Raw genomic sequence first — 12,493 nt, 5'->3', positions numbered from 1 at the left:
TGTATATATATATTTGATATGTAAGAACCTCATGGTAACCACAAACCGAAAAAACACAAAAAATAAAGAGAAAGAAATCCAAATATAACACTAAAGAAAACCAGCAAACCGTAAAGGAAATAAACAAGAGAAGAAAGGAACAGAAGAAATATAAAAACAACCAAAAAACAATTAATGAAATTGAAATAAATACATACCTATCAATAATACTTTAAGTGTAAATGGACTAAATGTTTCAATCAAAAGACATGAAATGATTGATCAAAGGATACACAGAGACTGAAATAAAAGAGATGAAAAATGATATTCCATACAAATAGAAATAAAAAGAAAGCTGAGGTAGCAATACTCATATTAGACAAAAAAGACTTTAAAACAAAGACTGTAAAAAGAGACAAAGAGAATCAGATAATGATAAAGCCATCGATCCAAGAAGAGAATATAACAGTCTAAATATCTGCACACCCATCATAGAAGCACCTAAATATACTAAGCAAATATTAACAAACATAAAAGGAGAAATTGATAGTCATACAATAATAGTAGGAGACTTTAATACGCCACTGACATCACTGAATAGATCATCCAAACAAAAATTAATAAGGAAACATTGGCCTTAAATGACACCCTCGACCAGATACCTTTAATAGATATTTCCAGAACATCCCATCCAAAAACTGCAGAATACACATTCAAGTGCACATGGAACATTCTCCAGGATAGATCACGTTTGGCCACAAGTCTTGATAAATTCAAGAAAATTTAAATCATATCAAGTATCTTTTCCAACCACAAAGATAAGAAACTAGAAATCGATTACAAGAAAACTGGGAGAAGAAAAACAAATAAAGAGCTTCTCAGTGCAGGAATTTCAAATGAAAATGGGTTTCCGGATAGTATTTCTGCCAAAGCAGAGGACTAGAAGAATTAAAAGAAGGAAGGAAGAGAGGAGTAAGGGAAGAAGGAAAGAAGAATAAAAGAGTTGTCCTAGGAGTCATCATTTGAATGATTAGCTATCGAAAGATATTTTAGGGCATAGAGGCATAAAATGGGGACAAAATATAGCAAAAATAATAGATTTATTCTTCATCTAGAGAAAAATCTAGGGGAACTATTATATCTTAAGAGTTTAACATATACACTTGACCCAATATTGTTTGAACTGTGTGAGTCCACTTATATATGTGTTTTGTTTTGTTTTATTTAAGTAAATACCTGTACTGTTTTCAATCCACAATTGGGAATCTGCAGATGCAGAGGGCTGAGTCTATGCATTGATCTATGACATTTTATATAGAGAACTTGAACATACGTGGATTTGGCATTTGCAGCAGGGACTGGAACCAATCCCCTGTGGATACCAAGGTATAACTAAGTTTTGGAGAAGTCGAAAGTTACAAGCAGATTTTTGACTGCACAGGGAGTCAGTGTCTCTAACTTTCATATTGTTCAAGGGTTAACTGTACTAGGTACTACAGGATCGGTCTCCCCAAAATATGCCGCTTTGGCATATTCATTGCTTTGAATTAAATTTACTTGAGAAATAGCCGATACAAGAGACTACTATGACCTTCCTTTGTTCCCTTACAGTCAGGAAATAAACTTCCCAAGTGAAGGCATCTTCCCTATGCCAGGAAGATGGAGGGCATCTTTTTCACTGGAGATCGGGAATCAGTGCAAAGAAAGCTACATCAACAAACTTCATTACTTCTTCATTAATTTGCTACTCCAAGCCCAAATCCCTTTGTTTTGTCAAATCTTCACAAATAATTGTTTCGTTGTCTATAAAGGTATATAAACAGCCTACTACAGTCAATTTTTAGGTCCCATACTCATGCGGCCACCATACAAAATTAAATGTTTGCTTTCCTTCTGCTAATCTGTCTTATGTCGATTTGACGATTAGACCAGCCAAAAGAACCAAGGCGGGTAGGATAAAATTTTCCCCTCCCCAATACTGCTCTAACTTTCAGATATCTAGAAATGAAACAGAAAAAAAAAATGGCATATTGCACGAGATCAATATAATTAATGAAATTTAAAATCATTAAAAGCAAGATGGCAATCCATTACACAGAAACCAAAACATCAGACATTGCTTCATAATAATCCAGAAGGCAAGAACTGTTATTTCCATTTTACAGACAAGAAAACCAAGGCTCAGCTCTATTAAGTTAATTACTGCTTATAAAAGTCAAGATTCAAACACGTTCTTCTTGTAATCTAAACTTCACAGTCCATTCATTCTCTACTGCTCCCAATGGCCTCTCCTAGGAATGCTTGTAATGTTTATGAGAATGAACGTCCAGTATACACAGAAGGAAAACTCTTCCTGATTCCTAGCTCAACAACACCAAATTGACTTTGTCATAGTCTAGTTGGCTTTTTCTAAACAAAAGAATAACTCCATAGAACACACATATACACACAAGGTTTATTCACTAAAAAGTGAGTTCTACTCTTAACCCAGACATATGTCTCACTCCTCATAGATAACTATCATCATTTCTTATGTTCCATATGCTGGTTTTTTTCTTTTTCTTTTTTCTCCTTCTTTCCTAACAAATGCAATATTTTCCCTCACTACATAAAGATCTACCTCATTCATTTTAATGAGTAGTTTATCTCATGTCTATGCATTAATATCTTTAAGCAGTTCTCTATCAATGGGCTTTTAGGAGTTTTTTGTTTTCAGTTTTTAATATTCAAACAAAGCCGAATGCAACTTTTTCACACATATGAGTTTTGATTTCTTTGTTCTGATTCTTCTCTGGCTTGGCTGCTCATACCTGAGTCTTACACAGACCTTGGCATTTGCTGTCTACCACTCCTGAGCAGATCAGCAACTCTTTTGCAAAAGAAAAAGATCTCTAGGGAGAGTCCTGCTTGCTTTTCTCTACAGAGATTTAAGAACAATATGAGTAATTGAGTGTCTTGTGATTTAGATGTTACACTTATTGGAAACACTCTTTACAGGTTAATTTCCAACCCGTAATCATCTCCCATTAACCAGAAAAAGAGGTTTAAGCTGTAATAAAGAACAAAAAGCATTTATTTGAGCAAAGGATTCCAATCTGGGAGTCACAGATTCAGATACTAACCTAAATTATGCTCAAAGAGAACAAAGAAAGGCAGGGTGTTATAAAGGCTAAAACCACAGTGTCATTTTTCATTTAGGTCCTCTGTGCAAATGAGGGATTCTGGCTAGGTTAACAGGGATTGGTTAATGCCAGTAGGCAAATGAAGGAGGCAAAAATCTAAAAGTACTGTTCTCATTTGGTTCCTCTTTGTAAATGAAGGATGCTGGCTGGTGAATCGGATTGGCTCCTTACAAAGTCAAGAATGTAGATGGTCTGGTTGCCATGGTAAGAAGAAAGTAAAGTCCAAGATGTGGTTCTCATGATTGGTTTTATAAGTTCAAAAGATCATGAGTGGGACATGCAAACGGCAAACTTCTTTCCAGCTTCCTGGCTCCATTTTAGCTCCCTTGATGTAAATAACTCTGTCTTGGCACTTTCTGTTCCCACTGCACAATGTTGTAACAAATAACATGGCAAAGAAATTGAAAAGTGCTTACTAAAGTTGAAAGAAAGCAGCCACTTTCCATTATACTTCTTAAAATTTCACTTAGCTTTATTTGGAAGCCCCTACCAGCCTAAAGATTCATACATTATTTTCTTAGTTATTCCCTATCCTTTATGCACATTTTGACTTGATAGACAGAAATCTAATTTTTTTTATTGAATACTCAATAATATATCTTTTTTATTTTTATTTTTAGAACACTAAAAGTCTAATAAGATATCACCTGAACTTGCCTTCTAACAACACTAGGGCACAATTAATTATTACTGTAACACTATTATGTAATCTTTGTAAATACCTTTTATTTGCCTTTATTTATAACACATGAGGGCTGTATCATTTCACAAACTATTCAATTAAACTTCAATAAAAAGTTAATTCGGTGGAAGAATGAACTGGTAAAGTGGTCAATAAGGTTTTGCTTATAGCAGAAAAAGAAAGAATTAAAAGCATTGTTTGGGCCATGATATCCCAAATATCCCTGGATGACTATAACCTTTCATTTTTTAGCAATTTTATTGTTATAGGGCAGATCAGAACCTTATAAACTGCTGTTCAACAGACTACTGTTCACAAAATGGTAATAGCTATAAAAACAAAAAAGGGGGGGAAAGGAGGCATTTAGTGTGTACATATGTATTATAAAACTCCAAAAAGGTGGACAGGATGTACCACTTCACTTTTTTTCCCTTTGCCACTAGTTAGCACTTCCTGGTATTCCAGAAAAACCAGTATTTAACCTTAATTATGAATAATTCTAAAACAACTATTCTTTTTATTTAAAAATCCTTAGAATAATTAACCTATAATGAACTAACTCCAGCATTGTGAGGAATCTTTCTGAAATTTTACCAACCTTAATGAATGTAGCAAATGTTTCTAAGTATACAAACCTCTTGGCAGGGGGCTGGGCAGGGGGCGGTCACTATGTGACCTGCTGATTTACAAAAACTGGCTTTTGCCTACATTTCTCAGACTTCTCTTTTCCACAGTCCCAAATCCATGAATTTATTTATTGAGATTGTAGCAAGAAGTTAGCTCTTCTGTTAAACACTGAGACATCAAGTGTCACTCACCCCCTTTTCTAAGTTCCCAATTTCTCTGGAACCTCACTACTTCATTGCATTGATCACATAGTTCTATAATTAAGCACTTATTTTTCTACCTGTTTTACAAGATCCAAAAACTTGAGATTGAGAGACATATTCTTAGTCTCATTATTAGTGTTAGTATTAGTATCAGTATGCAGAGGCACAGCATTCTAAATAAACACCTGAAAATCTGAAGCATCCAATAAATGCTTGGTGAATAAATAAATGAGCAAAAGTGTCACTAGAGCCTCCATGTTACTAATGTTTTTGTCAATGATTTAAATCAGGGACTGAATCAGACCTGTAGACAATTTTTAAATTAATTTTTGGAAGAAAAGTGTTTTCGGTAAGTTACATTTTAATAAGTTGAGGTGAACCATGTATTCCTCTTTTCAGAGTCCCAACATCACTCCATTTTCTCCTACCTGGCAGCTTCACACACTTTTGTTACCTGACTCACAGTAATTGAGTTTGCTGCTCTTGGACTACAAAGTACATGAAAAATGACACTGCTTATGTTTCCAGGTGTAAAATAAGTTGTACATACAGAATGAAATAAGACTTATTTTAATAGAAATAAAAGAACATTCGTACACGTAGGTGGGAAAAGAAATAAGAAAAATCTATTAGAAATGATATAACATAGTAGACTTTTTAAAATTATTTTTACTAAGTTTCAAGCATACAGTACATTGGTTAGATATCTATATAGTTTGTAAAATGATCCCCCCAATTGTACCCTCCGTCCTCTCACCCTCCACCTAGCCAACGTATTAATGCTGACTGCATTCCCTCTGCCGTGCTCCCCAGCCCCGTGACCATCCATCAGCTACTAATTTGTACTTCTTTAGCCCTTCACCCCATTCTCCCAACCCCCAACACCCTCCTCTCTGTCCAACGCCAAATCGTCCACTATATTTATGAGTCTGTTTTTGATTAGTTTGTTCTTTTTATTCCTTAGATTCCACATATAAGTGAAATCATATAGTGTTTATCTTTCTCTGTCTGACTTAAACACCTTCTAGGTCCATCAAAGCAATATCTTTTTCCATCTCCTTTCTTTTCATATGTAGGGGTCTTGTTTTCTTACCCTTTCAGCCACTCTATCTTTTTGGTTGAAGCATTTCATTCTTTTCCATTTAAGGTACTTATTGATAGGAATGTAGTTGTTACCATTCTTTATTCCTGTTTTGATACATGTTTTTTCTTCTTAAAGAAGTCCCTCCAACATTCCCTGTAATACTGACTTGGTGGTGATAAATTCCTTTAGCTTATTTTTGTCTGAGCTTATTTTTGAAGCTCTTTATCTATCCTTCAACTCTAAATGATAGCTTTGGATAAATTATTCTTGGTTGTATATCCTGGGTCTTCATCCTGTCGAATATTTTTTGCCAAGCCCTTCTGTACTGCATAGTTTTGAGAAATCAGCTGCCAGTCTTATGGGTGTTCCCTTGCAGATAATTATTTGTTTTTCTCTTGCTGCTTTTAATATTCTTTCTTTGTATTTAACCTTTGGCATTTTAATTATGATGTGTCTTGGTGTGGGCCTCTTTGGATCCCTGATTTTGGGAATTCTCTGAGCTTCCTGGGGTTTTATGTCCCTTTCCTTCACCAGGTTAGGAAGTTTTCCAACATTAGTTCTTCAAACAGCTGTTCAACATCTTGATTTTCTTCAATTACGCCGATCAGACAAATATTTGAAGCCTTAATAGTGTCCCATAACCTCCTCAAATTATTTTTATAGTCTTGGCATCTTTTTTCTTGCCATTCTGATTGAGTGTCCTGAGTGGCTTTCCTGTCCTCTAGATAGGGCATTGGATCCTCTTCTTAATTCACTTTGTTTATTCCTTTGTTTATTCCATTTAATATACTTCTCGTCTCAGATAATATGTTTCTCATTTCAGACTGGTTCTCTTTTATAATTTACACTTCCGTTTTTATGTTTTTATCTTTGTTGAAGTTCTCACTGAATTTATCTACACTTCTCAAAGTTCATTTAGCATCTTTATAACCAGTGTTTTGAACTCTGCATCTGTTAGATTACTTGACTCCATTATATCTGATCTCGGCTCTGTTCTATCATATGATTTCTTCTTCTTTGTCTTCCCATTTGGGCTGCCTTTCTGTGTTGTTACTATGAACTAAGCAAAGCTCCTAAGTCTCCCAGTCTTATTAGTGTGGATTTGTGAAGTAGGCGTCCAGTGGCACAATCCTGAGAGGGGTTCAGCTGTAGGCCAAACTTAGCCCAAGCCTCTACCCCTCCAGGGCCACCTGTTAAGATTCAGCAAGCAATCCACAGATGCTGCACTTATAGTTGGCTCAAAAGGCCAAACCAGAAATTGAGGCTAGCTGCCTTCAGTGTGAGTCTCAGCAAGGAGCACCTGACTCACTGAGGACACACCTGGATGTGGCTTGGGTGGAGCCACAAGTTGCGGGGGACAGGTTTTCAGGAAATCTTCTGGGTCGAGCAACCTCTGTTATCCAGTTTGATGACATCACGGCTATGGCAGCACTGGGTCTGTGCAATGGGAGAAGGGGAGGGCTCAACAGGGAACAATGGGTACCACCGGTACTTCTGTACAGCGCTTGTCTCGCCTGGGCCTTCACTCTGACAACGTCTCTCCGTAAGTCCCTGGTGCCCCCTGCATGCAGCCGAATGGGCACTGATGCTCAGAGCAAGCAGGTCCTTCACCGCGAAAATCTGCTCACAGACGCGGCCCCTTTAAGAGGCTTCTGTCACTGCCGCAGCCTCTGTCTCACTTAGCCACTCGGGACCAGGCAGCCAGCCAGCATCCTCACCCGGTCCTACCTTCTGCTGTTACAAGATGTTTTCTTGGACTTCTCCCTAGTTGTATGGCTTGTTCCTCTAGATCTCAGGTGATTTTTCCTTGCTGCTGCTCCTTGTTTCCATCTCAGCTTTGATTTGGTCACCAAGGGGATGAACAGAGCCTTTATCATCTATGCCATTTTTTTTCCACTCCTAACATGGTAGACTTTTAAAGCAAGTTCTGTGCTACTATAGCTACATAGTAGCCATTAGAGTGTATAATCATTCCACATCCTTAATATCCATCTAGACCAGAATCAGAGGCTGCCATGAGAAATGTGGAGGGAGTTCCCAGGGTAGCCACCAAGATCATTAGATGTTAGAAGAGAAAGCCTGATCATGGAGACTATCCCAAGAAAGACTAGAGAATCAAATCTTGGGGTTGTTTCTAAAGATGAAATAGGAGGAGCGGAAGCAATATCACCATTCATTTTAGTCAGCCAGCCACATCTCTGCAAACAGACGGGAAGGAAAATTTTTACAAGGAAAACAAATTTCGTTTTGAAAAAAATAACTGTAAATAGACAAATTCTGCTGAAGAAAGAACAAAGAAAAAGCAAATTTTAGGCAACATTCTGAGGACACTCCTCTGATTAAATAAGCAACTGGGTTCTTTAAGCGAGGATTATCACTGCTGAGAGAGGAGTTCCAATAGTCATCAGCCTAGTTTAGGGAACATGTTCAAGTAAGCAAACTGTGCATGAGAGTTCTCCAGGGAAACAGAACCAGTAAGATACATACAGGCATATACATGAGAATATTTATTATAAAATTTGACTATACCTGTTATAGAAGCCCAAAACTCCCATGATCTACCATCTACAAGCTACAGACCAAGAAAGCATGTGGAATGATTCAGTCTGAGGCCAAAAGCCTGAGGGAGCAAGAACAGGGGGAAGGGGGTTCCAATGTCCAAGAGTAGAACAAGGTAAAAGTCCAGGGGCCCCAACAGTAGTGAGGGCAGATCTTTACTCAGTCTCCTGATTCAAATACTAATATCTTCTAGAAACATCCTCACAGACACACCTAAAAATAATAGTTTACCAGCTATTCGAGCATCTGTTAACCAGTCAAGTTGGCATATAAAATTAGCCATTATACTGTATAAACACACCTTGACTTCTTGTTTGTTTCCCTAGGATAAAAACAGATCCAAAGAACATTAATTAATAAATCTATGGAATATTTCCTCTGTGCTAGGTACCATGATTAATGCTGAGAAAGAGAATTGTGAAGGACAAGCTCTAGTCTCTACACAGTCATGTTGTAGTCTCAGCTTTTTTTTTTTTTTTTTTTGCAGCACACGATTTACATGTAAAACAACTGTTCCATCAGTAATATGTCTCTTCACGGTTAATGATTGCTGTGAGCATTCCCTTACCCTCTAAGGGTATATATCAGAATCTTTGAGAAATCATGGTATTTGGGGTATTTTGAAAAGTCTCCACTTAGAGATTCTGATATGTATTCCCTGCCAAGAATATGCTATTCCTCCGTTAAGAATAGTAGGTTTAGTAAGGCATGGGGATTAGAAAATAGGGAAAGATGTTGAGACTAACATATCAACTTACACACAAGATTTATTAATTCTAAAGTCATAGCATAAGTTAAAATTGTGTACTACAAAGTCACCCATAAAAATCCTTAAGATCTCTGTAAAATAGAGTGCACATGGTTTTATATATACTTTACTCTGTAACATATATATAAATGTGCTATATATTTGATAATGTAAAAATATATTTCCTTAGATCATATTCAGAAATTATGGCACATGTTTTACAACTCGAAAAGCTTTAGCAAATTTATGAAAATATCAACTTGTCAGCCATTCCTTTCTCTTATAATCATTTTCATCTTATGGAGACAACTTTTATCTTTTTTTATAACTCTTTTAATCAATGTTTCTGAATTGTTCTCAGTACAATACTTATTCCTATGCTATTTTTAGGAAGCCATCATCATCCACCTGGCCAGTAGCATAAAAGCTACATTTTTCTTCTTTGCCAAAGAAGAAAAAGAGAAAATCCTTAACTTTCTTTATTTAGGTATGTATAGCCTGTTTCATTTTCAAGTGCATCCACAGCCTAAAGTCTACACTTTTGCCCCACCTTTCAAATTCTTCCTTTCATTGGCAAACAGATGTAGATGAATTTGTGTAAGTTAAATGCTCATTGATGCAATCCCACCATAATTATAAGATGAATTAATAATACCTACAGCAAAAATATGCTACAGAGGCACTGAGGAAAAAACTGTCACGGGGGGAAATTTGGGAAAAGCATCACCAAGGAGATAACATTTAGAGTCTTGAAGATTGTATAAAAAATTAACTGTGAAAGATGGTGGTGGTAGATTGAGCATTCTGGCAAAAACATAAGTGAATAAAAAAGACACAAAAATAATCTAATATGTTCAGGAAATTGTGAAAAATCTGAATTATTAAAGAAAAAGATACTGGTGAACATATAGAAAGAGAAGTTTTGGAGCAAAAAAAAATGGAACAAAACTGATCCCAGTTCATGGTTAGTTTCATATATCCTGGGAAGGCATATAGCCTTTATCTTATCATCAAAACATAACTAACAAGAGGACTTAAGTAAAGAGTAATCTGATTTGTTTTTTGAATGACATAAATAACAATAAGTATGGATTAAAGACAGAAAAAGTAAATATGAAAAAAGAAAAAGAAATATGTACACCCATTAGAAGGACTTTGCTTAATCCCAGATGAGAATAAAGAAAGGGTGACAGAGTCAGTGCATGGCTTGGCAATCTGGTTGATCACAATACACTTTTCTGAAATTGCCCAATTTGAGTGTGCCATCTCTGGCTCTTCCAAGACTCTGACTGACACATTGAGACTAAGGTAGCCTAGAATCAAGACCCCTGGGGTGGGAGGGTTGTGGGACCGACAGAAACACACTTGGATACATTGTGGGGAGAGAAAGGATATCTCTAAACATCCTGGAGCTGACTATTCCCTGGGCCTAGACTGGGAAATCTTTAGTCAGTTAAAGAAACTCAATAGAGAGTGTGGCGCAATACACAGCATGAGTATGTAAAATAACAATTAGTGAGGTAGGTGGTTATTCAAGAGAGCCTGAGGGCAGCCATGCAAGGGAGCATGGTTCTGCAGGACAGGTGCAGAAAGAGTAGTTTAGGGTAGCAAGGACAACCACATAATTGAAAGCAGTGGTGAGAAGTCACCAAGAGAACATACCTCAAGAACATAGTGGGACAATTCAGACTACAGTGAAGATCAGCTCAGGATACTCAATAATAGATCAGGCAGGCCAGTCTACTCTGCAAAGGGCATAGACTGGTGCTGAAGACCAGGTGAGGTGGGCTGGACATCAGTGAGAGTGAGCTGGATAAGAGCCATGGCCCAGATGCCCCTCCCCCAATGAATTAAGAAATAAAAGCTTCTTTCTACACCCAAACACCCTCTTGGGAAGGAGAACGTGGAGAAGAGAATCCTTCAGAGTGGGAGGAAAATTTGAAAGACTGAGAAATTATGAGGAAAAAATGAGACTAACAGACATATGTTTAAAAAGCAAGAGATGATGATACCTACCCTCAGTAAACCTGAGAGCAAAATGAATTATTATAGAGCCCCCACCTTTCTCAGGGGACCAGGCCACTGTCCTAAGGCTGGATAGCAACGAGGCAGCCACCTAGCAATGGCTTCCAGGAACCAGAGCGCACAACTCCTGGGTACTCTGCAGAGCACAAAGCGGGGCAGGTCTTTGGGGATAGGCCAGCAGTCCGAGGTAAATTTGTCCTCTCCGGGTAGCTGTAGAAGTTGAGTGACGAGCCAGACAGCATCTACGTGACTCCAGGAGCACTTAATAAGACATGGCGGCCCCCAGGTGACAGTCCCAGTTCTGAAAGTGGGGGAAGAATCATCGTGGGAGTGGGCAGGAAATACGCAGACCAAGCCGAAGAGGTAGAGATCACAGTACCAAGCAAGCTGATCCTGAAGTCATCCAGCACCTATGCCCTGAGGGTTGTCCGTCCTCATGCCTGCCTACAACCATAGCCGGTACTAGGAGCTCAAACGGAGTGATGATGGGCAAGAGCTGCTGTGCTGTCCTGGAGGCCATGGCATTTGACCACGTGGCCAGCTATGCCCTTTGCCTGGACATGACAGCCAGAGATATGCGGGATGAGTGCAAGAAGGGACTGCCCTGGACTCTGGCCAAGAGGTTCATGGCCAAAAAGAAGATCCCTGATCCTCATAACCTGAAGCTCTGTCTCAAGGTCAATGGCGATCTCAGTCAGAAGGTTGAGACATCTTCCGTGATTTTTTCCATCTCCTTCATCATCGTCTACATTTCTAAGATAATGATCTTGGAGAAGGAGATATCCCCAGGACATCAAAGGGAATTGAACCCATAAAAACGAGATCTAGGCTGGCATATCTAGAGTAATCAATATGAAATTTAAGGTGAAAAGCACCCTAACTTCTAACAAGTTTCAGGAAAGAAGGGAACAAAACAGAGCAAGCAAAAGTTATTTAAGGTAACAGCCCTTTAATAAGGAACTAGTTTTTTTAAGTGATACGTTTGTTTTGCTATGCCTCAACTCAAAGAAAGTGGACCCTCCAAAGAAAACATGATCCAGAAGAGCTGGGCCAGAAATGGAAACGATAAACGGTGCCTTCTAGGAACAACCAGAATAAAGTATTTGTTGTGCTTCCAAAGAGGAGAAATTATCAAACCAAATTCTCAGAAAACTTACTTTACTTTTCTAAAACTGGACTGAATAAGACTTTTCAGTGGGTCATTCTGGGATTGATAGTTCAAGACTTAAAATCTGCACGTGAAGTTGAAAAAAGCATGTTTCAAATCAGTGTTTCCCAAATTTTCTTGATCATAACAACCATCTGAAGGTATTCATAAAAATAAAAATTTCCAAATCATTGACCCATACCTGGTCCACTGTATTAATTAGTGGAACTAATTAATCTCCAACACTCCAAGTTATT

At 37.8% G+C, this 12,493-nt stretch overlaps 1 pseudogene; it reads left to right on the top strand.

Annotated features, from left to right (window-relative positions):
• The first annotated feature begins 11,361 nt into the window (after positions 1-11,361).
• LOC105290839 lies at positions 11,362-12,031 on the top strand (annotated as a pseudogene).
• Positions 12,032-12,493: the final 462 nt, after the last annotated feature.

Source organism: Pteropus vampyrus, unplaced genomic scaffold, assembly GCF_000151845.1.
Source record: "Pteropus vampyrus isolate Shadow unplaced genomic scaffold, Pvam_2.0 Scaffold38, whole genome shotgun sequence".
Taxonomy (NCBI): domain Eukaryota; kingdom Metazoa; phylum Chordata; class Mammalia; order Chiroptera; family Pteropodidae; genus Pteropus; species Pteropus vampyrus.
This window is presented reverse-complemented; position numbering and strand designations above follow the sequence as displayed.